The sequence below is a fragment of the Dipodomys spectabilis genome, unplaced genomic scaffold, assembly GCF_019054845.1.
Source record: "Dipodomys spectabilis isolate Male_0828 unplaced genomic scaffold, ASM1905484v1 ptg000173l, whole genome shotgun sequence".
NCBI lineage: Eukaryota > Metazoa > Chordata > Mammalia > Rodentia > Heteromyidae > Dipodomys > Dipodomys spectabilis.
Genome location: NW_024870850.1, coordinates 3,191,235 through 3,216,039, shown reverse-complemented (window position 1 = coordinate 3,216,039; position 24,805 = coordinate 3,191,235). Strand labels below are relative to the sequence as shown.

The following is a 24,805-nucleotide window of genomic DNA, read 5'->3' as shown; positions in this document are numbered from 1 at the left end:
CTGCTGAATGTATTTCCTAATCACTGGCTTCCCTTTCCAGGCCCTCCTGTATACCTATTAGTCTCAAATTAGGCTTTCTGAATGTATACTTTATTTCCTGCAGTGATGTCATGCTTCTTGGTTTTATTATAAATATCTGAATGCTCTTTCTGTATGGAGTCTGAACTGTTTTCTGCCTCAGAGATTCTTTCTTCCTCCTCCTCCATTCTGCTTTCAAGGCTTGTTACTTTGCTGTTTATGTCCCCTCCTTCTTGCTGGCCTTTCTTAATGGTGGCCAGCTGTTGATTGAGGCTTTAAGTTTTGAATACATTGCCTTATTTCCTGGAGTTGTTTTTCAGATTTCTCTTTCCACTCCTTTATCTGGGTTTCTATTTTTTCATTGGACTCTTTCTCTTTCTGTTGGAGTTCCTTTATCCTTTTATTTGTGGAGGCCATAAAGTTGTCTATTAGCTTCTGGTTGGCCTCATCACGTTCTCTTATAGCCCTATGCAAGATGTCTAATTTTCATTCAGCAGATTTACCAGCTATGCATTTAAAATATCTTGAGCATTATCCTCTAGGTCATTCTGAGACTGCTCTGTAGCTTGTTTATGTGGAGATGGTGTTGGGGTTAGTTGATTGGCCATGTTTCTTGTGTTTCTGTGGTCAGTTCTACCTATTTGAAGACAAGAACCACACTGGTATGACAATAGGATAGTCTTTTAGGGCTGGTGCCAAGCCAGCATCATGTAGATGTATAGATCTTAGGGTTTCAGAATTATGGGTAGGTGTTTCCCTATTTAGCTCTCTTTTTCTTTACTTGGAGAGGGATGTTGTGGCTCCCGGGTAGAGATTACATATAGTTGTAACTTGTGAGATGGTCTGGATTTGGCTGATAAGTAGTCTGTCTGCACCTTAGTCTCCACCTTAACAAGATGGGCCCTTTGTACTCAGTCAAAATGGAACCAACTGTAAGTTGGGTCAGATATAAAGCATTAGGGATCAATAGACTGGAGAAAATGGAGAAGAGAAGGGTTAGGATTGGAGAGATATAAATTTAAGTTCAGAAGAAAAACTGGGTATAATGATAGTAGAGGGGTAAGAACAGCTTAGAGAAGAGGTACATGTAGTAGGAAGAGACTAGAGACCTTGTTTCAGAGTGTAAGAGGTAAAAAAAAAATGAAGAAAGGAATAGCTTAGATATCTAGATGAAGATAAGGAAAGAAGTTATATATAAGTATATGTGGGAGAGTTGCTAAGAGTAGAAAAAGTTTTATTCAGCCGGGCGCTGGTGGCTCACGCCTGTAATCCTAGCTACTCAGGAGGCTGAGATCTGAGGATCGCGGTTCAAAGCCAGCCCGGGCAGGAGAGACTGTGAGACTCCTATCTCCAATAAACCACCAGAAAACCGGAAGTGGCGCTGTAGCTCAAGTGGTAGAGCACTCGCCTTGAGCTGAAGAGCTGAGGGACAGCGCCCAGGCCCAGAGTTCAACCCCCACGACCGACAAAAAAAAAGAAAAGAAAAAGAAAAAGTTTTATTCAAAGAGCATTAGGAAGTTGCTTAATCTAACTCCTGTAATTATTGTTTACACACATAGAAGAAGGCCTTACTTTGTGTATAGAACTAGACAAAATAGTTCTGATGTAGTAGCAGTATAATGTGAAGAGAAATGAAAAGGGGAGAGGGGAAAGAAAAAATTAAAATTAGGAAATTGAAAAGTGGAAGAAAAAATTAGAAGATTTAAGTGAAATTCTAAAGGACAATATACAAAAATAATACACAGAAACAAAAACAAACAACAAATGATCAGACATAAAACAAACTAAAAAAATGTAGAGTGGGGTTTTCGGGTTGTTTGGGGAGCTTGAGTCTCCACGTAGTCCTCTAAGCTGATTCCAGATAAAATCTTGTATGCTTTGCAATAGTCCACTTTCCTTGTGGCTTGGTTGGATCCAGACGACCTTATGACAAGGGAGGGTGACTGGTTCCTAGAATTCCACTCCAAGGTCTGATGGTGTGAGTTTGGGGGTTTCAGATTTGTAGTCTGCTATCAGAGGCCTGAAGCTGTGTTCCCAGGCTTCCTCAGGTAGCCACAGGAGTTTTAGGAATATAATTCAGGTCTGTGTTCTCCTCTGATGTGATCCCTCCCTTTTGGAAGGAGGCTTGGGTCAGAGGGCTTTGGGATCTCACAGAGAGTTGCCACCCCCAGGGAGCTGACCCAATTGAGTTACTCACAAGGTCTGTAGCTGGTGGTGCACTGGATCACAGAACCTGTGTTGTGGTCGCCAGGAAGGTGTTGGTGGGTTCTCAGCAGGACCAGGGCAGGGGGTGGCATCTGCAGAACTGAAGGGTCTCACTCTGCAGCTGGGGAGTTAGAGCGCTGGGAGGACCAGGTGGAGCTTGGTTCAGCAGGCTGCTCTGGGCTGCAGTGACCATGCTGGGCTGCAGCGGTGGTAGTGGGAGACAGTGGGCAGCCTTGGGAGTGGCTGCCTGTGGCTTTGAGCTGTGTCAGTGGTGGTGCCTGCAGCAGCAGCAGGTGCCACAGTGGCTGTGGGAACCCAGGTCTGCACCTGGTGGTGGCAGGGAGGGAGCAGATCCCAGCAGAGCTCTCAGTTGGCAGGGTTGTTGGCCCAAGGAGTGAGGGATTGGCTGCAGTTGTGGTTTCTTGGGGGCCATGCGCAGAAGTGGTGGGGGTTCACGGGGATCCTGCCAGTGCTGAAGGCATAGGATGACTTTGGGGGCTTACCCAGTGGTGCTGATTTCTGGCAGTTGCAATGGAAGTGATTGTTGGATTCTCTCCTTCCCAGTAGCTGCCCTGGAGGGGACAGCAGGTTGGAGTGGAGGCCATTCCCCAGATTCCTACCTGGGTCTGGTGTTGAGCACTCTCTTCAGTTTTTGGGTGCTTCTCTGCTTAAAATATCCAGAAAATCCCAGCATGGCCGCAGATCTGCATGGCACAGCTGCTCTGCGGGTGTACCATTCACTGTTTCTTTTTTAGCCTTGTTTGCTTGCTAGGATATTCCTCTTGTAGTAGGAAGTCTTTAGATATTTAGAGTTTGATTAGAGTGGGTCTCTTGAGGTAAAGTATGTGCTGTAACCCTAGATCTTTGTTTGGTCAGAGACACTTAGTGGGACTACCTGTGAGAGCGTTGCCATCTTCTCTCATAAGCTCGTATAGTTCATTTTCAACATAGTGTCTTGTGAGGTTTCCCATTTGCTTCAACCTTTCTGTGCATCCCCTCCACTCTCCAAATCAGTACAAAAGTACAGAAATAAAAAAACAGCAACAAAAGGGAAAAAACAAAAAAAAACTTGCAAAAAGAGAAATAAAAATCTCTTGTTTCCATTTCTTGGAGTTCATTGTGATAAACATCATTTTATATGATCATATGTATACAGCTATTGAGCCCATGTGATCCTCTTCTATGAATATCCTCCTTTGGTCACATTATGTGAATGTTTAGTCCTGTTTATCATGTCCGATTGTAATTTTTTTCTTTTACTATCCATTGGATTTACTTGTAGATTTATAGGCACATTCTGTTATTACAAATGAGGAAAACCATGCAGCTTTTGTTTCTTTGGGTCTGGCTTACTTCACTTAGAATTTTTCCAAGTCTTTTCATTTTCTTATGAATGTGGAAATGTCATTCTTTCTGACAGAAGTATAGAATGCATTGTGCATGTATACCACATTTTCTTGATCCATTTATCCACTGAGGAGCATCTGGGTTGGTTCCATATCTTAGCTATGTTAAACAATGCTGTTATGAACATAGTTGTGCTGGTAGCTTTAGTGTGGTTTGGTTTGTGGTTAACTGGATAAATGCCTAGGAATGGGAGTGCCGGGTCATAGGGAAGCTCTATATTCAGTCTTTTGAGGAACCTTGATACTGCTTGCTAGAGTGGATGGACAAGCTTACATTTCCACCAACAGTATAATAGTGTTCCCTGCTGGCCACATCCCCACCAGCATCTGTTACTGTTATTTTCCTTGATAATGGCCATTCTAACTGTGATAAGTTGTTTTGATTTGCATCTCTTTTATGGTGAGAAATATTGAACATCTCTTTATGTTGGCCATTCTTACTTTGTCTTCTGAGAAGTCTCTCTTTTAAGTCTTTAGTCCATTTATTAATTGGGTTGTTGCTTTGTTGAGGATTTGTTTTGGGGGAGTTTAATTTTTTGAGCTACATAGTTTAGATATGAGGTCCTTGTATGATGCATAGCTAGCAAAGATCTTATCCCATTCTATGGGCTGTATCTTGCTGTCTCTATTCTTTGCCATGCAGAAATTCTTCAGTTTGATGCAATCCCATTTATTCAGTCTGTCTTTGATTTGTTGTGATTCTGGATATTTAATTAGGGAGTTTTGACACATGCCAAGGAGCCTTAGTGCTTCCCCTTTTCCTTTCCTGCTATATTTTCAAGGTATCTGATCCTCTATTGAGGTCTTTGATCCACTTGGATTCTGATATAAAAGGACCTAGCTTCAATTTTCTGTACATGTGTAGACAATGCTGTCAGCATCATTTGTTGAAGTGGCTTTCTTCCATCCTGTGTTTTTGGCTCCCTTATAAATATTAGGTGACTATAGGTCTGTGGATTCATTTCTGGGTCTTCTATTTCATTGACCCTCAGGCCTATTTTTGTGCTAGTACCAAGCTGTTTTTTTTTTTTTTTTATTACTACAGCTTTGTAATAGAGTTTGAAGTTTGGTATTGATATTCCTCCAGCATTGTTTTTCCTGCTAGGGATTATTTTTATTTGGGGTTTTCTATTATTCCATATGAATTTTTGGATTGCTTCCTCTATATCATTGAAGAATGTTGTTGGGCTTTTGTTGGGCATTGCACTGAATTTGTACATAGCTTTGGGATAATGTGGGTCATAACTTCACAGTATGACTTTAAAGAGGTATTTGGTGCTAGGATTATTCCAGGTGCCTTCTTTTCATACCAACACACAGACATATCTCAATTCACAAATTTTATCAGGGCACTAACTCCTCTTAATACTCGAAGACATTTATTTTGCTAGGTTGTGGTTTCTCTCTTTTAATTGCTCCCATTCTGAGTCTGAATGTGCAATGTGGGAGAACTGTCCACATAATGCCTTCTTAGAATGGTTTTTCTGGAAACACTTTTGACATGACCAGTCTGAAGAGAGTTACAATATGTTCAGTGCTATGTATTCTGAGGCCCAGACCCTCCATGAAATGCTTCTCCTTCAAAGAGAAGTGCCTCTATTGTGAATTGGGAAAGGAATGGCACTTTACCCTGAACAGGTAATGCCTGCTTTGTTGCACTGCACACACCCATGAGCAGAATGATTTTCTAAAGAGGTTTCATAAAGGATGAAACTAAGTACTTTTAGATCCTTATCCAAAAGCCCAAGGGACACTGTATTTGCTTACACGACTAGGAGCTAACTCTCTAGGTTTGTGTTTATGTATTCTTAAAGAAAAACATGGCAGTGATAAGGAAATGTGTTTCATTATCGAATGATTAATGTTGCAAAGACCTCACCATGCTTATAGCTATTTTCAATTTAATAAATTCAGCTTTTCTATGAATTTCTTAAGATAGCAATAAAAAGTATTTCTTTTTTTTTAAATTTTAATTTTTATTTTTTGTGAACATATTGTACAGAGGGGTTACAATTACATGGGCAAGATAATGAGTACATTTCTTATCAAGCATTGCAGCCTCCTCCTTTGTTTACCCTTCACCTCCCTTCCCAGCCTCCCCCCACCCCCCTACCCAATCCCACCCCCCCCTCCCTGCACCAAAGTTGTAAAGTTCATTTTTGACATGACAACTTGTACTTCTCATTGTTGCATCGGGTCCACCAATATCCTTAACTGACTTGTTTTTCCCCATCTCCTCTACAAATTATACCGACATCAAATATAGTGAAAGCAGGGGTTGTACTGTGGGGGAGGGACATACAAAGCTACAAAGAAATAATCTTTTAAATGAGTTAGAAACAAATGCATGAAAGAAAAAAAACATTTAAATACTACCTGATTCATTTTCCTAACATCACATTATCTGACCTTTCCTGCTTGACTCATACATATACTAGATATTGCAAATAAGGGAAACCATGGGACCTTTGTTTCTTTGGGCTTGGCTTACTTCACTTAATATAATTTTTTCCAAGACTTTCCATTTCCTAACAAATGAGGAAATGTCATTCTTTCTGATGGAGGCATAGAATTCCATTGTGTATATATACCACATTTTCTTGATCCATTCATCTACTGAGGGGCATCTGGGCTGGTTCCATATCTTAGCTATGATAAATAATGCTGCAATAAACATAGTTGTGCTAGTAGCTTTAGTGTGCTCTTGTTTGTAAAAATTTGGGTAAATGCCCAAAAGTGGGATTGCTGGGTCATAGGGGAGCTCTATGTGGAGTCTTTTGAGGAAACTCCATACTGCTTTCCAAAGTGGTTGAACAAGTTTACACTCCCACCAACAATGAAGTAAGGTTCCCTTCTGTCCACATCCCCTCCAGCATCTGTTGTTGTTAGAGTTCTTGACTATAGCCATTCTAGCTGGGGTGAGGTGGTATCTCAATGTTGTTTTCATTTGCATTTCTTTTATGGCTAGGGAGGTTGAACATTTCTTCATGTGTCTGTGGCCATCCTTCTTTCTTCTTCAGAGAAGTTTCTCTTCAAGTCTTTAGCCCACTTATTTATTGGGCAGTTGTTTCTTTGAGGATTTGTTGTTGGGGGACTTAATTTTTTGAGCTCCAAGTATATTTTAGATATGAGACCCTTGTCCGTTGTATGGCTAGTGAAGATCTTTTCCCAATTTGTGGGCTTTCTGTTGATCTTGCTAGCTATGTCCTTTGCCATGGAGAAGCTCTGCAACTTCATGCAATCCCATTTGTACAACCTTTCTTTCATTTGTTGTGTTTCCGGGTCTCTATTCAGAAAATTTCGGCCTGAGCCAAGGAGACCTAGGGTTTCTCCTATTCCATCCTGTAATGTTTTCAGTGTGTCTGCTTTGACTTCGAGGTCTTTGATCCATTTGGAGTTGATTCTGGTGCAGGGTGATATATAAGGATCTAGCTTTAGTTTTCTACAAGTAGTTAACCAATTTTGCCAGCACCATTTACTGAAGAGGCTGTCTTTCTTCCATTCTATTGTTTTAGCTCCCTTATCGAAGGTTAGATGGCTATAGGTCTGTAGGTTCATTTCTGGGTTTTCAATTCTATTCCATTGGTCCTGAGGTCTGTTCTTATGCCAGTACCAAGCTGTTTTGATTACTATGGCTTTATAGTAGAGTTTGAAATTTGGTATTGATATTCCTCCAGCAGTGTTCTTTCCGTTGAGGAGCGTTTTTGCTATTCGGGGTCTTTTATTGTTCCATATGAAGTTTTGGATTGCCTCTTCTATTTCCTTGAAGAATGAGGTTGGAATTTTGATAGGTATCGCGTTGAATTTGTAGATAGCCTTGGGAAGTATTGCCATTTTCACGATGTTAATCTTTCCAATCCAGGAGCATGGGAGGTTTTGCCATTTTCTAAGTTCTGTTTTGATTTCCTTTTTCAAGATTTTAAAGTTTTCATCATAGAGGTCCTTCACTCCTTTGGTTAAGTTAATTCCTAGGTATTTTATTTTTTGTGGGGCTATTACAAATGGAGTTGCTTTCCTAATTTCAGCCACACTTTTCTCATTGTTGGCATACAGAAAAGCCATTGATTTTTGGAGGTTAATTTTATTTTATTTTATTTTTTTTAATTTAATTTTATTTTATTTGAGAACATACTGTACAGAGAGGTTACAATTACATGGTCAGGATAATGCATACATTTCTTACCAAGCATTGCAGCCTCCTTGGAGGTTAATTTTATACCCTGCCACTTTGCCAAAGTTTTGAATCAGCTTGAGTAATTTTGGAGTAGAGTCTATGGGATTCTTTAAATACAAGATCATATCATCTGCAAAGAGGGAGAGTTTTATTTCTTCTTTCCCTATTTGGATTCCCTTTATGTCTGCATCTTGTCTTATTGCTGTAGCTAGGCATTCTAATACTAGATTGAAGAGAAGTGGAGAGAGTGTACATCCTTGTCTTGTTCCTGAGTTAAGAGGAAATGGCTTTAGTTTTTCACCATTAAGTATAATGCTGGCTGTAGGTTTGTCATATACAGCCTTTATTGTATTGAGGAATGTTCCATGGATTCCTAATTTTTCCAAAACTTTCATCATAAAGGGGTGTTGGATCTTGTCGAATGCTTTTTATGCATCTATTGAGATAACTATGTGGTTCTTATCCTTGCTCCTGTTGATGTGATGAATAATATTAATTGATTTGCATATCTTGAACCAGCTTTGCATCCCTGAAATGAATCCTGTTTGATCGTGGTGTATGATTTTTTGGATGAATTGTTGAAGTCGATTGGACAAAATTTTGTTGAGAAGTTTTGCATCAATGTTTATCAAATAGATGGGTCTATAGTTCTCTTTCTTTGATGAGTCCTTGCCTGGTTTTGGGATGAGGGTCATGATGGCTTCATAGAATGTGTTCGGTAGTGAACTTTCTCTTTCAATTTCATTGAAGAGTTGGAGGAGTATTGGTGTGAGCTCTGCTTTGAAGGCCTTGTAGAATTCCGCTGTAAAACCATCTTGTCCTGAACTTTTGTTAGCTGGGAGGTCTCTTATTGCTGTTTCTATTTCAATGCTTGATATGTGCCTGTCAAGCTGGTTTAACTCATCTTGGTTTAGTTTTGGCATGTCAATATTTGCTAGGAAAAGGTCCTGTTTGAGAACTGTCAAGTTCTCAAACTTATTAGCATAAAGTTTTGAAAAGTATTCCCTTATAATGTTCTGAATCTTGGTTGCTTCCATGGTGATGTTTCCATTCTCATCTCTGAGTTTATTAATTTGGGTGTATTCTCTTCTTTTTATGATAAGATTTGCTAAGGGTCTGTCAATTTTGTTAACTTTTTTGAAGAACCAACTCTTTGTTTTGTTGATTCTTTCTATAGTGTTTTTGGATTGTAATTCATTAAATTCTGATTTAATTTTAATTATTTCTTTCCGTCTACTGGATTGGGGTTTATCTTGCTGCTCTTTTTCAAGGAGGTTCAGATGTCTCATTAAATTGTTGGTTTCAGATCTCTCCAATTTGTTGATGTAGGAGCTCAGAGCTATAAACTTTCCTCTGAGTACTGCCTTTGCTGTGTCACAGAGGAGCTGGTAATTTGTGTGTTTATTTTTGTTGAATAGCATGAACATTTGAATTTCCTTTCTCATCTCTTCCATGACCCACTCGTGATTCAGCAGTGTGTTGTTCAGCCTCCATGTGTTACTGGACTTTCTTTGGTGGCTTTTAATGTTGAGTTCTAATTTTATTCCCTTGTGGTCAGAGAGAATGCAAGGTATAATTTCAATGTTTCTGAATTTGGACAAGTTATCTTTGTGGCCTAAAATGTGGTCTATTTTAGAAAATGTTCCATGTGCTGCTGAGAAGAACGTGTATTCTGATGCTGCTGGGTGAAATATTCAGTAGATGTCTGTTAAATCTAGTTGATCTATGCAGCTGTTTAGATCTGCGGTTTCTCTGTTGAGTTTTTGCCGAGTTGATCTATCTAGTGGGGAGAGTGGTGTGTTAAAATCCCCAACAATTAATGTCTTTGGATCTATGTGGGATTTGAGGGAGAGTAGTGTTTCTTGGATAAATTTGGGTGCTCCATTGTTTGGCGAATAGATATTTAGAATTGTAATGTCCTCCTGAAAGAGAGATCCCTTAATTAGTATGTAGCGACCTTCTTTATCTCTTCTCAGGAATTTTAATTTGAAGTCTATTTTATCTGATATTAGGATTGCAACTCCCACCTGTTTATGGGTGCCGTTTGCTTGGTAGATTTTGCTCCAGCCTTTAACATTGAAAATGTGTTTGTTTTTATGGGCAAGATGTGACTCCTGCAGGCAGCAGATAGAAGGATCTTGTTTTTTAATCCAACTAGACAGTCTATGTCGCTTAATTGGAGAGTTAAGTCCGTTTAAGAGATAGGACTGAGAGGTATTTGGGAGTTCCTGCCATGTTATCCTCCTTCTTGGGGGTTGTGAACACTGGGTTCTTCCTATGGTTCTTGGATTCTCAGTTTAGGTGCAGTTTCTTGGCCTTTATTGTGGTCTTGTTGGTTTTCTATGTGTAGGACATCTTTAAGAATCTTTTGTAGGGCTGCTTTGGTGGAGATATATTGTTTCAATTTTTCTTTGCTATGGAAGGTTTTTATTTGGCCTTCAGTTATGAAGGCGAGTTTAGGTGGGTACGGTATTCTTGGTTGATTGTTGTTTGTTTTTAGGGCTTGGCATACATCATTCCAGGCTCTTCTTGCTTTGATTGTCTCTGCTGAGAAATCTGAGGTGATTCTAATTGGTTTCCCTTTATAGGTGATTAATCTTTTCTCCTTGACAGCTTTAAGGATCTTTTCCTTGGTCTGAATTGATCCTGTGTGGATTATAATGTGATGGTGGGATGTCCTATTCTGATCTGGTCTATTTGGAGTTCTAAAAGCTTCTTGTATCTGAATAGACCTATCTTTTTGCATGTTTGTCAAGTTCTTTGCTAGGATCCTGTTAAACAAATTTCCTATACCATTAACTTCTGTTTCTAGGTGCTCCTCTACACCCATTATTCTTAGATTAGGCTTTCTGATGGTGTCTTCTAAGTGTTGCATAGATCTATCATATTTCTTGGACTTGTCTTGGATGGTTGTATGTTCTTTCTCTATAATATCTAGGCTATCTTCAATCCCCGAGATTCGATCTTCTGCATGGTCTAATCTGCTGTCAAGGCTTTCTACTTTGTTTTTTTATTTCTTTTCCTTCTAATTGGTCAGCCTTGATGTCTTCAATTTCTTTGTTGAAGCTTTGTTTTAGATCTTGTATGGACTTCTTTACTTCCTTAATTTGGTGTTCAGTGTTTATTCTCAAATCACTTAGTTAATTGGTTATGGTTTCCTTGGACTCCCATTCCTTCTGTTGGGTTCCATTCAGGATTCCCTTTGTGGTTTCCCTGACTTCCTTCAGCTCTTTGTTAATGGATCCCATGAATGCCTTTAGTGATCTTTGTGTATTCTCATTCTGCTCTCTCAATTCCTGTATTACTCTTTGGTTAGCTTCTTCCCGTTCATGCCATTCTTGTAGTTCTCTTTGAGTGTTCTCAGCCTGTTCCTGCCTTTCTCTTTGTGTATTCTCAAGCTACTCACGCAAATCCTGTATCAGTTTTTGAGTAGCTTCCTCACGCTCATGATATTCCTGTATAAACCTTTGGATTGCCTCCTCTCTCTCCCTATCACGCTCATACAGAGTTCTTCGTATATTTTCAATATTTTCATTTATCATATTTGCCAGCAGTGTTTGTAGAGCTGTTTGAGAACTCTCCTCTGGATTATTCATTATCTGTTCTGTCCCCTGATAATCATGAGTGGGAGTGGAGTTAGCCTGACTTGCCATTTTTCTTGTGGTTTTCCGGCTTACTCTGCCCATTTGGGATGAAAGTAATACCAGTTTTGTGCTAGAACACTAACTTAAGGCAAGCATCAACCAAAGTCTGAATTTGCACAGTCAATAGTCTGCAGATACAATCTAGTTCAACAGATACCTCTATTCAACATCAAACAACAATATTAATGGGCTATGAACCACAAAGAAGAATTTGGTCAACCAGAAATTATTAGGGTTAGGGAGAGATGTGGGTAAAAAATAGGAATGGAGTGATGTGGGAAGGTACAGGGAGAGTTAACTAAGTCCTAGTCTCAAAGCAGGAAATAGGTTAGATAGGAAAAGAATGTAGAGAGAGAGAAAACGAGAAGAAAGAGAAAGGGAAAAAAAAGACACCAGAAAAAATAGAAAAATAAAAATTAATAATAATCAAGAACAATCTATTCAAAGAACGTGAATATAATGAGAGAAGGGGAGGGATATAAAGGAGATGTGAAAAACTTAAAAATAAAAATACTTAATATATAGATATGAAGAGGTAGTACTGCTATTAAGGAATTTAAGTCTCAGAATTTTTGAATTGAGTAACAAATTTGTGGATTAAGTGTGTACACAATGGGGGATAGGGTCTAATAGTCAACTACGGGTTTATCTGAGGCTGTGCAGAACAACAATTAAGTCCCATAAAGAAGAACAAAAGAGAGGAAAAGGTGAGAAGGATAAGGAAGAAAGAAAAAAAAGATCAGAAGTTCAGTCGAGCTAAGCAAAAAACAAAAAGAAAAATTTCTTTTTAAAAGAAGAAGAAAAAAAAAAAACAAAGAAAAAATGCACACACGCATGTATCCCTAAAATAAAGATTGTAAGGGGAAAAAAAACGTTACTAGAAAGCAATTTTTTTCAAAAAAAGGTAAAAATTAAAAATTAAAAAAAGTTTTAGAAAAGAAAAAACAATTTTTTAAAAGGTATAAAAAAAAAAAGAAGAGGAAAAAAAAAGTTCTTTGATTTTTTTGGGAGGGTTGGGAAAAATCCTGTATTTCCCTTGTGTCTGTAATCAGCCTCTGATTGGAGTCTCTGGTCTGCTTGTGGTCCTGTGGCTTGGTTGGTTTCTTAAGTCAGTTTGTTTGGACAGGCAGAAAAATGCTCTGCTTTACCCAGTATTTTTTGATCCTCCTCCCAAGTTAGTTCAATGGGAGAGGGGTGTGCTTTGAGTATCACAAAAGAGGGAGATGGCTTTTTCCTTAAGTTTGGAGATGCTGTGATGAGGCTAAGTTCTGGGTAGAGTTGAGGCCTTTCAGCAAACAGTAGCTTTTCCTGGGGGCTAGTTTGTGAGAAACTCACAGAGCCCAGCCTGGAGCCACTCTCAGGGTTTCTGTTTACTGAATTTCAATTGATTGTCCAAGCTGCTAAAGGGAAGGGCAGCCTCTGGCTCTGATTACCCGATGAAGAAAGTCACTCCTAGGGCTGGTGCCCGAACTGGGTGACTTTTCCCTGGGTGGAGCTGAGTCTGGTAGGCTGTTAAGTTCTTGTGACCTGCTAAATGACCCTAGTTTTATTCCAAGGCCTGAGTTGGAGCTAGCAGCTCTGCCAAGCTTTGTCGGTATCCAAGATGGAGATCTCCTGTACTGCGGGGGAAGGGGTGGCCTTCCCTCCTCTGCTCCCTGAGAAGGAGTGAGAAGGAGAAGGCTTCTACTCATGCTGAGTCTTGGTTCCTGGGTTGTCTCTGGTCTGCGAACTGCAGCATGAAAATGTCTGCTCCTTGACGGTTCTTGCTGGTGTTGAGTAGAATCTGCTCACCCGCCGCGTCTGGCTCTTTCGTTCCGGACTCTCTCTGTTTCAGATATGGCAGTAAGGCCGCTGCCGCTGCCGCCACAGCTGCCGCCACAGCGGCAGCGGCTGGCAAGAGCTCAGGTCTGTCTCCTTGCCTGGATTTTCCCTCTCTGACCTATCTCTCTGTTCGGTGATGGCACACTTGGTGTGGTTCTCTGGCTTAGGACTGTTCACTGGAACTCTAAAACTGCTTTCTATGGGAGAGCTTGTTTTGCCTCCAGCTTCTCCTCCACCATCTTCCTGGAACTCCTCAATAAAAGTATATCTTGACATAACCTTACCTGTAATGAAGTAGAAAATGAAAGAAATATTTACTTCAAGGCCTATGATTTGTGTTATGTCGAGGAACAGCAATGTCAGAAATTGCCACCATAAAGAAGACCTTTGTTTCTGCCAGTCCTATCACAGATTTTTCCCATTGTTTTAAGTGGATTGGGAAATGCAAGACAGAATAATCAATTGAAAATGTTTATCAATTTATCCTTCCTTAATTACCCTTTATTACAATATAAATTTTAATTTTTAAAATATGCATAAATAACATTTCCTTGTTTAGTATCAATTAAAGTTTTTAGGCTATGTTAATAGCCTAAAATACTTATCTCCAACAATTCAAACAACTTATATTTTATAAAGAAAATATTATTTTATATGGGACAAGTTTATGGGATTCTAGTCCACAGACTCATATGACCATCATATGTTGTCATATAATGGCTGTTCTATTTTCTTCTATTCATCATTTCCTCTTCTGTCTCCTATTGCTAATACGACAATTGATTAAAAAATTATTGGTTTCTATTATTTCTGTTTTTGTAGAAAATATAACAATGTTTTAGTCAAAAAACACAGTTGCCTTTTGAGGTGGTACTATTTAGCACATCAAAATGTATTCTTATATTTCTAACTTGCTCAATATGTTAATCAAAATATAGCTAAAACATTTGTTTCTAATGTATTTTTTTTTTTTTGTCGGTCATGGGGCTTGAACTCTGGGTTTGGGTGATACCCCTGCGCTCTTCAGCTCAAGGCAAGTGCTCTACCGCCTGAGCCACAGCACCACTTCTGGTTTTCTAGTGGTTTATTGGAGATAAGAGTCTCACAGACTTTCCTGCCTGGGCTGACTTTGAACAGTGGTCCTCAGATCTCAGCCTCCTCAGAAGCTAGGATTATAGGCGTGAGCCATCAGCGCCTGGCTCTGTACTTAGTTTTTATATTCCTTCTTGAGTTCAGGAATTTCATTAATAGGATTGAATACTTACTACTGATTAAAACACTGAATCCTCATTTTTGTGATGTACTTTATGAGACAACTGATATTTTATTTTAGTTCCTTGTATAATTTTTTTGCCAGTCCTGGGGCTTGAACTTTGAGCTTGGGTATTGTCCCTGAGCTTTTGTGCCCAAATCAAGTGCTCTACAGAGCCAAAGCTCTGTTTCTGGCTTTTAAAAAGTGATTAACTGGAGATAATAGTATTACAGACTTTTCTGCCCAGGTTGGCTTTACACTGTGATTTTCAAATCTCAGCAACCTGACAAGCTAGGATTACACTATGAACCACCACACCCTACCCCAGCTCTTGCATAATATTTTAATGACCCACTCAATAGTATTCTCTTTTACTTTCTCTCTCTGTGTGTGTGTGTGTGTGTGTGTGTGTGTGTGTTTTGGTCAGTCGTGGGGCTAGAACTCTAGGCCTGGGTGCAGTCCCTCAGCTCTTCAGCTCAAGGCTAACATTCTACCACTTGAGCCACAGTGCCACTTCCGACCTTTTCTGTTTATGTGATGCTGAGGAATCGAACCTAGGGCTTCATGCATGGGAGGCAAGCACTCTACCACTGAGCCACCTTCCCAGTCTCCTTTCTACTTTCTTTGTAGTTTTAAGTGAACTTACAAAATATTTATCCTATTACATATAGGGGTAAAGATAAGGTAGGCATGGATGAATGGATGTTCTAAAGGGGGCAGGGAAATGGTCAATGGCAATGATAGAAGTTTATTGATAAATGGACAAGAAATAAAAATGTCACCCATTTTCACAAATATACACTAATAAAAATCTAAGATAATATAAAAATTAAAATTTAAAATCAATTAATGTAGAATTGGAAAATAAAAATTTCTCCTTGCTTTGTCCCAAATCTATTACAGTACAAAAATCTTAGCTTATGAATAACTCCCTGAATATACCAACATGACCTAATGAGTGCAATAAATTCTTCCTTACTTAGAACTTAAACTTTCTCATTCATCTCTATTTTTCTGCATCTATCATGCCGTTTACTCTCTTTTATCACTAAATTGAACGTTTAATTAACTTTCTCTTACCAAACTTGCTCTAAGGAAGAAAAAGTAAAAGCTTTCCTTCCTTTTCAGGTAATTCAATAGAGCTTGGAATATTTGGTATAGATATAAGAAATATCAATGATTTTGGGACATACTTTCTTAGCTTACTAAATTATACACATTATGTAGCTCAATCTCTTGAAATTATTTATAATCCCTGTAAGACTCAGACCAAGAGGAGAAACTTGTCTGTTTGCTGGAAAGAGATTCAATTTCAGGAGACACATATCTCCTCATGAGAAATTCCACTGTCAATATTTCCTTCTCCACCTACTTCTCTGCTCACTCACAAATATGGCAAGCAATAAGTAGGCTGAAGTTAGCAAGGAGAAGGAATCCCCAACATCCAGCCTTGACTACTGTACAAGACATAGCCATGTGAATCACTGAAAATTTTGTTAGTGGTTCCCCAAATATAAATCAGATGCACATGCAGAGTGTAGTACAAAACAGAGGCATCCTCATGTATCTTGAGGTCACAATACAGGTTCTGGCTTAGGTTCTTAAGGACTGCACTCAAAGGTACATTTTTAATGCCAAGGAAACATACTGCTACATGTCAACTATCATTAAAGTCCATTTATATTATTCAATATGTCTCATGTCCCAATCACATTACTGAACACAAGTCACATACAGACACTTGTCATAAGAAATACAAGCGATTCTCAGTATTTTCTGATGTCATGATATTCTTGCCTTTCTGAGGTATTGCTACTCTTGTTTTTTTTTACCCACACATTTTTCTTAACTCTTGCTAGAAGTTTGTAGTTTTACAGACCCCCTCACCATTTTCAGAGGCCTGGACTCAGGCATTGTGGTTCCTTTGGACAGGATTCACACATGGTCATTCCTCAGTCTTGACCATGAAACTACCACTTCCCCTGCATCTTTATAAGGATATTTGCCACTTGAATTCCATGGGATATATTTTTTAGCATTGGGTTGAGCATTTTGAAGAATCCAGCAACTCCCACAAGTGAAGTCTAGTTCTAGAACACCTTGTAAAGTGCTAACCTGGCTAGGCGCTGGTGCTCACGCCTGTAATCCTAGCTACTCAGGAAGCTGAGATCTGAGGATCGCGGTTCAAAGCCAGCCCAGGTAGACTCTTATCTCCAATAAAACACTAGAAAATCAGAGTGGTGCTGTGGCTCACAGAGACTCTATATGACCACACTTGCAGCTATCTTCTCCTGGAAACTGTGGCCAGGTGTCCCAGGATGCCCTAAGTTGTGAATGATATTTGTTTTCATAGCTGTCAGACATTCAAGAGGTAAAACTTAAGATAAAGCACTAGAGAACAGATAACAAAAACAAGGAAACATTTTGTATAGGCAGCAACTTTCTGATTAAAACTTCAAATAGCTCAGTAAATAAGAGCAAGAATTGACAAATGGGATTACCTCAAACTAAAAACTTTTGGCACAATAAAGAGTCACTAGACTGAAAAGATGGCCTAAGAATTGCCAAACAAACATGTGGCAGGTGATTTATAACCAGATTATGGAGGAAGCCCAGAAAAATAAACTTTAAAGAATCAACAAGCCAATTAAGAAATTGACAAGCTTAAAGACACTTCTCAAAAACACAAGTATAAATAGCTAATAAAAACCACAATGCTCAGCATCTTTGGCATACAGGAAATGCAAAGCAAAATGACACTGAATTTTATCTCACTGCAGTGACAATGTCTATTATCAAGAACACAACAAATGCTGGTAAGAATGTAGGTAATGGGAACACTTACACACTATTCGTGGGATGTAATTTCATGCAACCACTATGAATATCAGTATGTAGTTTCCTCAAGAAACTATAAATAGATTTAAGATATGAACCAGTTCCACTACCTTGTAAAATTGAGGCCCACTGCATGCATACATGTATATCTAAATAAACTCTGTCCAGCTAACATGCTAAGAACTTAAAAAATAAGTGATGAGATATTATATAATGTAATGAGTATACAAGCATAAAAGACCAGTGGCAACCTTATTAGATTTTTCCTCTTGCATTTTTAAAGTACATCTATTGTTGAGTCCTTCATTTTTTGTTGTGATGAGTATTTTCTGATATTCAGATCATAATCATGAGTAAGTATACTATAATGTGCATCCAACACTACAGCCTTGTACAGAGTATGTTCAATGACCTGAAGTATCTCTGTTCTCCAAGGCCACTGAAGTCTATGCATGGAACTCAGGTCTAATATATTTGCCCAGGTAGAAAAGAGAGTTGGTTTTGATATTAATTTAGGTTTGTGATAGAAAAAATTTCCTCTTACACCATATATTCTCAGATAAGTACATTATGAAAATGTCTTGATATGTGTTAAAATTATGTTAGAGGCTGAAAGTTGAGAATGCAAGTGTGTAACTCAATTTCGGCATCGACTTATTGACATGTAATAGCTTGTTTCAGCATGACCATTGTTTCTTTAGGCAATAGTAGGTGGATCCATCTGTGGAAGCCTCTGTACATGGAATTCCTATCGAAACCTGCCTGGCTCAACCAGCAATGTTCTGTGGCTGTTATGGCCATTGGGTGTGTGAACTGACCCTCTGGGTGGGATGCCGTAATAACGTTGGTAGACATCTTACTGGCATGGACTTTTTCTGACCATTTCACCATGCACCTGACATGGCATCCTCTGATGCAATCCAGCTGCAACATCCCAAATGGCTTTCATGCAAGTACTTTCTTGACACAGATGGTGGCTCAAACATAACAAAGATAACCATCCTGGGACCTATGATTTTGGATGAAATCATAGCAAGCTGAGCTGAAGAAGAATCTGCAAACATGTTTTCCAACTCAGGTTTTTCTCCTGGATGTGAGGCCTCAGATGCAAAGCCCCAGGGAAAGCTTTTACACATTCCTCCTGTGGAATCACAAGAGGCTTCCATGAAAAGTAGGCTAGATTGTAGATCTCTGTCAATAAAAAGACACATATGTACATATACAAAGATATACACATTTTTACCTGACATTGGTGGCCTCATTTCCAGCCAGCACTTCAGTTTGGCAGATGCTTCAGGGATGTTCCTCTTGACTTTCACACTCCTTATCCACTTTCCCCTCCTTGTCAGGTCCTTGGCTGGCACTAGCTGCTTTTCCAGAATGAAACAGAGAGCACATATGGATGGAGATGTGATGATTGCTGGGTTTTTCCCTCTCTATTCTTTGGGAATAGAGCACAGTAAAAGCGATGCTTCCAACCATGAAGAATATAAACCGTAAGTAAACCATCATTTTATTTCCATTACTATTTTGTTCTCAAGATGGGCAATGGTTGAGGGAAGTCTGAGTGGCATACATAAATGTTCTCTGCATCCTCTTCCCTGATCTTCCAATGCGTATTGCTCAGCTTCATTATCTGTCTTGCATGTACTGCTGAGTGACTCTGCCTGCTTACAAGAGAAGCCTCTGGTTTCTTTCCAAGAAATTTGTTTTCCAGGGTTGCAAGCTCTTTACTCCAGCATCCTGGTATCTCCCCCATGCCAGCTTTTATTGCAGATGATGAAGTGATGTTATTACAAACAACCTGTGTCAGTAGCACAAGTTCTGGAAAAGGCTGCAGACATACATGCTTTCCTCCCAGGCCACCTTTCCAGGATTGTAAATTCTTCACTTTACCCCCACACCCTTGTATCTCTTCCATCCCAGCTGTTATTACAGAAGATGAAGTGATGTTATTATAAACACCTGAGTCAATGGCATAAGTTCTTTAAAAGACTGCAGACACATTTCCTTACCTGCAGGCCAGTGATACAAGAACTTTTCTTTACTAACACATATATTTTGAGGACATTGGTAAACATTCTTATTGTATGCTAGTGGTTAATGCCTGTTATCCTAAGTACTCCAAGGGGCTGATATCTGAAGATTGAGGTTTAAAGTCAACCTAGGCAGGAAAATCTGCGTGCCTTTAATCTGCAATTCACTAGCCAAAAGCTGGAAGCAGATCTATGGGTCAAGTGGCAGAGTACTAGTCCTGAGCAAAAAAACTCAAGGACAGTGTCTAGGATCTGAATTCAACCCCTAGGACTGGTACATGCAGATGCACCCACCCAGTTTTACTGTAGAGAAGTCGTTACCATTTCAACTAAGCCCTGTGTCATTATTTCATGTTGGATGTGATCCGCAACCCAGCTGTTACCAGGAAAGTCACTGTTATCAAAGATCCTTTATGGGAAGATTTTATCTGTCCATGATAAGTTCTGCTTTACATGTAAATACTTGGCTTTTGTTCTGTAGCAGAAGGTCTCACTAATAAATTTATACACACACAAAAAAATAGAAAAGGAAAATGACTATACAGAACTTCAAGAAATTCTAGCAGTCTATTTGATAACTACTACAAGAGAAAATGTCATTTACACTACTTTTCAAGTGCTGGTATAACAAGTATAGACTGAGGTAGATGCATACACTTGGGAGCATAGAAGGCAGGGACAGGAATTACTCTCATTCCTGTTATAGAAGATATATATGTTATATTTCACTGGTATGTTTGCTTATTTTTCTTTTGTGCTTGTCCTGGGAATTCAGATCTGGGCACTGTCCCAGAGCTTTGTTGTTCAAGGCTAGTGTTCTACCATTTGAGCCACAGCTCCATTTCTGGCACTTTTTGGTGGTTAAATGGAGATAAGTCTCACAGCCATCACTGACCAAGCTTGATTCAAAACATGATTCTCAGATCTCAGCCTCTTGAGTAGCTAAGACTACAGGCAGGAGCCGCCAGTGCCTAGCTTCCCTTATTTCCCATTATTTAGCCATGTTTGGCTGATTTTCCTTCTTTTTATTTCTCAGAATATATTTGAGCACTTTTGTTATGTGCTAATATTGACAAATTTAGTATCATGGTTTCGGCTAATGGGTGTTTCTTAGCTACAGATATGAAGAGAAGTTTGGTCTGGTTAGTAGTTTTAGGCATGGCATTGACTACAAATAGCAATATTTATCAACGAAGTCTTTTGTAGATAAATGAACCACTGCACCTAGACATTGGTAAGTGATTTGACTCAATTCCATACCTACTGATGTAATGACAAGGTTTTTCAATTTTTTTTTTTTTGGGTCCGGTCGTGGGGCCTGAACTCTGGGCCTGGGTGCTGTCCCTCAGCTCTTCAGCTCAAGGCTAGCGCTCTACTACTTGAGCAACAATACCACTTCCGGCTTTTTTCTTTTTGCTTATGTGGTGCTGAGGAATTGAACCCAGGGTCTCAGGCATGCAAGGCAAGCGCTCTACCATTGAGCCACCTTCCCAGCCCCTTTCAATTTTTTTTTATTGTGAAAATACTGTACAGAGGAGTTACACTTACATGGGCAAGATAATGAGTACATTTCTTATCAAGCATTGTTGCCTCCTCCTTTGTTTCCCTTCCTATCCCTTCCCATATGGTGCTTGTGCTAAGTATCTGGTTCATATTGTAGTTCCACACTGCGTGTTACATACTTGGATGTTATCGCTTATTTTTAAGAGCATTTTTAAATACTTTGTCCCACATCTTTGTCCTCTCCCATATCTCCAGTTTCTTCTGTTCATTTTCAGCTTCCTGAGGTAGCTAGGATTACAGGCATAAGCCACTAGGCTTTGCTTGCTTTGCACTTTTGGTTGGCTTCCCCCTCCCCCCCCTCCCCAGGGTTGATGCTCTACCACTTGAGCCACACTTCCACTTCTGGCTTTTTGTTGGTTAAATGGAGATAAAGGTATCATGGTTTTCTGCCCCAGCTGTGTTCTCAGGATTCTTAGATCTTAGTCTCTTGATCAGCTAGGATTACAGGCATGAGCCACCAGCATAGGTAGTTTTAATTTCTTGAAGAATCTCCAATCATTTTATATACCATCATATTGGTTGATGAGTAACTCATTGTAGCTTTGATTTGGATTGTCCTAATGTTTAAATGGTGTAAAGTTTTTTTTCCAAAGTTAATTTCTATTTGGATGTTTTAATTTTAAAGCTTTGTCTTGTGTCTGTTCTTTAATTGGATTTTTCTACTGTTATTTAAAATTTAGAATTGTTTTATACTATGTTATTAATCTTCTGTGAAATGGGTAGGAAGATTTTTCAACCATTCCTTTAGCTGTCAAACTGTTTCTATCATTGTGTTAAGGCTTGTCAATCTGCTGTAACCACAGCTACTTTACCTTTCCAGTGCTGGGGGGTGGAATTTAGGGCCTTGTGAATGAGACAAATGATGGTACAGCTTAGCTAAATCCAGAGCTTAATTCTTGCTATTATTTTATGAGTTCTTTGAGTTCTGTTAGTTACCTGTGTATTTATGTTTCTCTTCATTTCCTCTACTACTTGCAAAGTTCCAGTCTCTTATTAAAAACGAAACAGTTTTAGTTTTTTTTTTTTAAATACAGATTGAAAGGTAGGGTCTAGTTTCAGTGGCACATGAATACCTAGTTTCACAGTGCCACCCCTTACTGTGATGTGTTTAGCCCATGTATTATTTGGCAACTTCTCCAAGAATCAGATATCTGTAGTTTGTACTTATTTCTTGGTCTTATATGCCATTGGTTTATCTTTTTTTTTTTTTTTTTAAACCACAGTACTTTTTTTCTGCTACAATGGCTCTGAGGTATTAAAAAAACACAAATCAATGATACTTCCAGTACTGTTGGTGTGTCTAAAGATAGCTCTTGCTAATTGAGGATTTTCTTGTAAAATTTAGTCATGCATCTTCTATTTCTGTGAAAGTGATAGGAATTTTGATGGAGACTGCACTGAATCTGTAGACAGTTTTCGGTAATATGGTTATTTTTACCATACTGAATCTGTTCAACCAGAATAATGAGAGATATGTGTTGATATATGTAATTTTGTTGATTTTTTCCTTTTTCATGATTTTTACTTCAGTCTTAACTTTTTGTAGAACCTCCTATTACCTTATTATTGCTATTGTACTTTTATTGTCTATTGCTTTTTCTTCTACTTATTTCATTCCTTCTACTACTTTTGGGTTTGTTTTTCTAGTTTCTTGAGATGCAGTGTAGGTTAATTCAATATTTGTATTCTTTTTATTGTGAAAATACCGTACAGAGGAGTTACAATTACATGGGCAAGGTAATGAGTACATTTCTTATCAAGCATTGTTGCCTCTTCCTTTATTTCCCCTTACCATCCCTTCCAATCTCCCACCCCCTTCCTTCTCGCCCCCTCGCTCCCTGCCCCCCCACCAAAGCTGTAAAGTTCGTTTTTCAACATAACGTCTTGTACATCTCATTGCTGCAACTGATCCATCTGTTCCTCTATTAAATGATTCGTTTTTCCCCTTCCCCTCCCCATTCTTAATTTAAGCAAAAATGTTTAGTTTCTTTTTATTCATCCTTTTCCTATGCCCAAGGATCTGATATTTTCATTTTCATTTGATTCAAGGAATATTTTATTTCTTGAAATTTGCTTTGAAAGACCATTAATGGAATCACATATTAATCAGTTAAATGGAATACTTGTAGTTATTATTTAATTATGGTTAAAACAATTCAATTATTTTATGTTATTGGCATATTTTCCTTGTTAATATTTAGCCTTACTACAGTGTGATCTACATGTGTGCTCAGTATACTTTCAAAAAATTTTAAATTGGGCTGGTTTTGTATCTGCTGGAAAGAATTGAGTATGTTTATGAGAGATGGTTTATTCACAAATTGGGTGAAATGTTCTGGCCTTACTAATCAAGAGTGAAATTAAACTCTGGTATGTTTCTGTTCCATAAAATCTTCAGCTATTATTGTATTGAGGACTATCTCAGAGTCTGTTAATATTGTTAAGTGCATGGATAATGTGTAAATTATACATTTAGAACTTCTATGCCATCTATTGATTTGATCCCTTCATCATTACATTACAAACTTGCCACTTTTTTGTTGCTTTGATTAAAGTCTATTTGATGTGATGTGTTATAGATACTCCTGTTTTCTTTTGCATGGAGTGACTTATTCCACTCTTTTCTTACAGTCATTGGGGGTCATTAATAGTGAAGTGAGTTTCTTGGAAACAAATTATTCATTCAGCTGTTCTAGCTATTATTGGTAGAATTTCTTGCATTTCTATTCCCAGTCATTGTTGACAGATCATTTTTCACAATTGTCATTATGTAACTTTTCTTCAGGTTTTTGAAGCTTCTTCCAGTTTTCTCTTCTAGTAACTTCAGTGGTTACTGAATTCAATAGGCGTGTGTTTTGATTTCGGGGTTATGAGTTTTCATTTATCTGTTATAGATATGGTGGTAATTAGGGGTGCTTAAAATAGGTGACAGAAAGCCATTTTGGAATGATGACAATTAACCTTGATGATGAGGATGAAAGAAAATGAGAAAATAAACATATGCACAATAGTGGGCTGTGATCACAGCTCATAGGTTAATGTACAGATATAACAAAATATTTTCATTTAAATTTTTAATGAAACCATTTCAATATCTAGCCAGTGTTGGAGCTTGAAATCCAGGCCTCAGCACTATCCTTGTGCTTCTTCTGCTCAAGGCTAGCACTCTACCATTTGAGCAACAGTGCCACTTCTGGCTTTATTTTGTTGTTGTTGTCAGGGGCTTGAACTCTGGGCCTTGGCACTGTCTTTCAGTTCTTCAGCTCAAGACGAGCACTCTACCACTTGAGCCACAGAGCCAATTCTGGTTTTCTGGTGGTTAACTGGAGATAAAAGTCTCATGGACTTTCCTGCCCGGGATGGCTTTGAACTGTGATCATCAGATCTCAGCCTCCTGAGTAGCTAGGATTACAGGCATGAGCCACCAGCGCCATACTTAAATTTAAAAAAATGTACTTTTTATTGTAAAAATACTGTACAAAGGGGTTACAGTTATATGAGCATGGTAATAAGCATATTTCCTATCGAGCAAAAAAATAATTTTTTTTTGTTGGTTGTGGGGCTTCAATGCTGTGCTTGAGCTCTTCAGCTCAAGGCAAGCACTCTACCATTTGAGCCACAGCACCACTTCTGGCTTTTTCTGAATTGAAGCCAGGGCTTCATATATGCTAGACTAACCCCTCATTTAATATTTTAAGATCAAATACTAAAGACACAAGTAAAAACCAAATTTTATCCTTCCCATCATTTGTAGTATTTAATATCAAATTTTCCCTTGTTCTTTAGTAAATACTTTATGATTTTCCCCTCTTTATATGAATTAAATGTACTATTTTGTTAGTACATTA

At 38.6% G+C, this 24,805-nt stretch overlaps 1 pseudogene; it reads left to right on the top strand.

Moving 5' to 3' along the window:
• Window positions 1–2,414: 2,414 nt before the first annotated feature.
• Window positions 2,415–24,805, top strand: part of LOC122119911 — a 31,664-nt pseudogene continuing 9,273 nt past the window's right edge.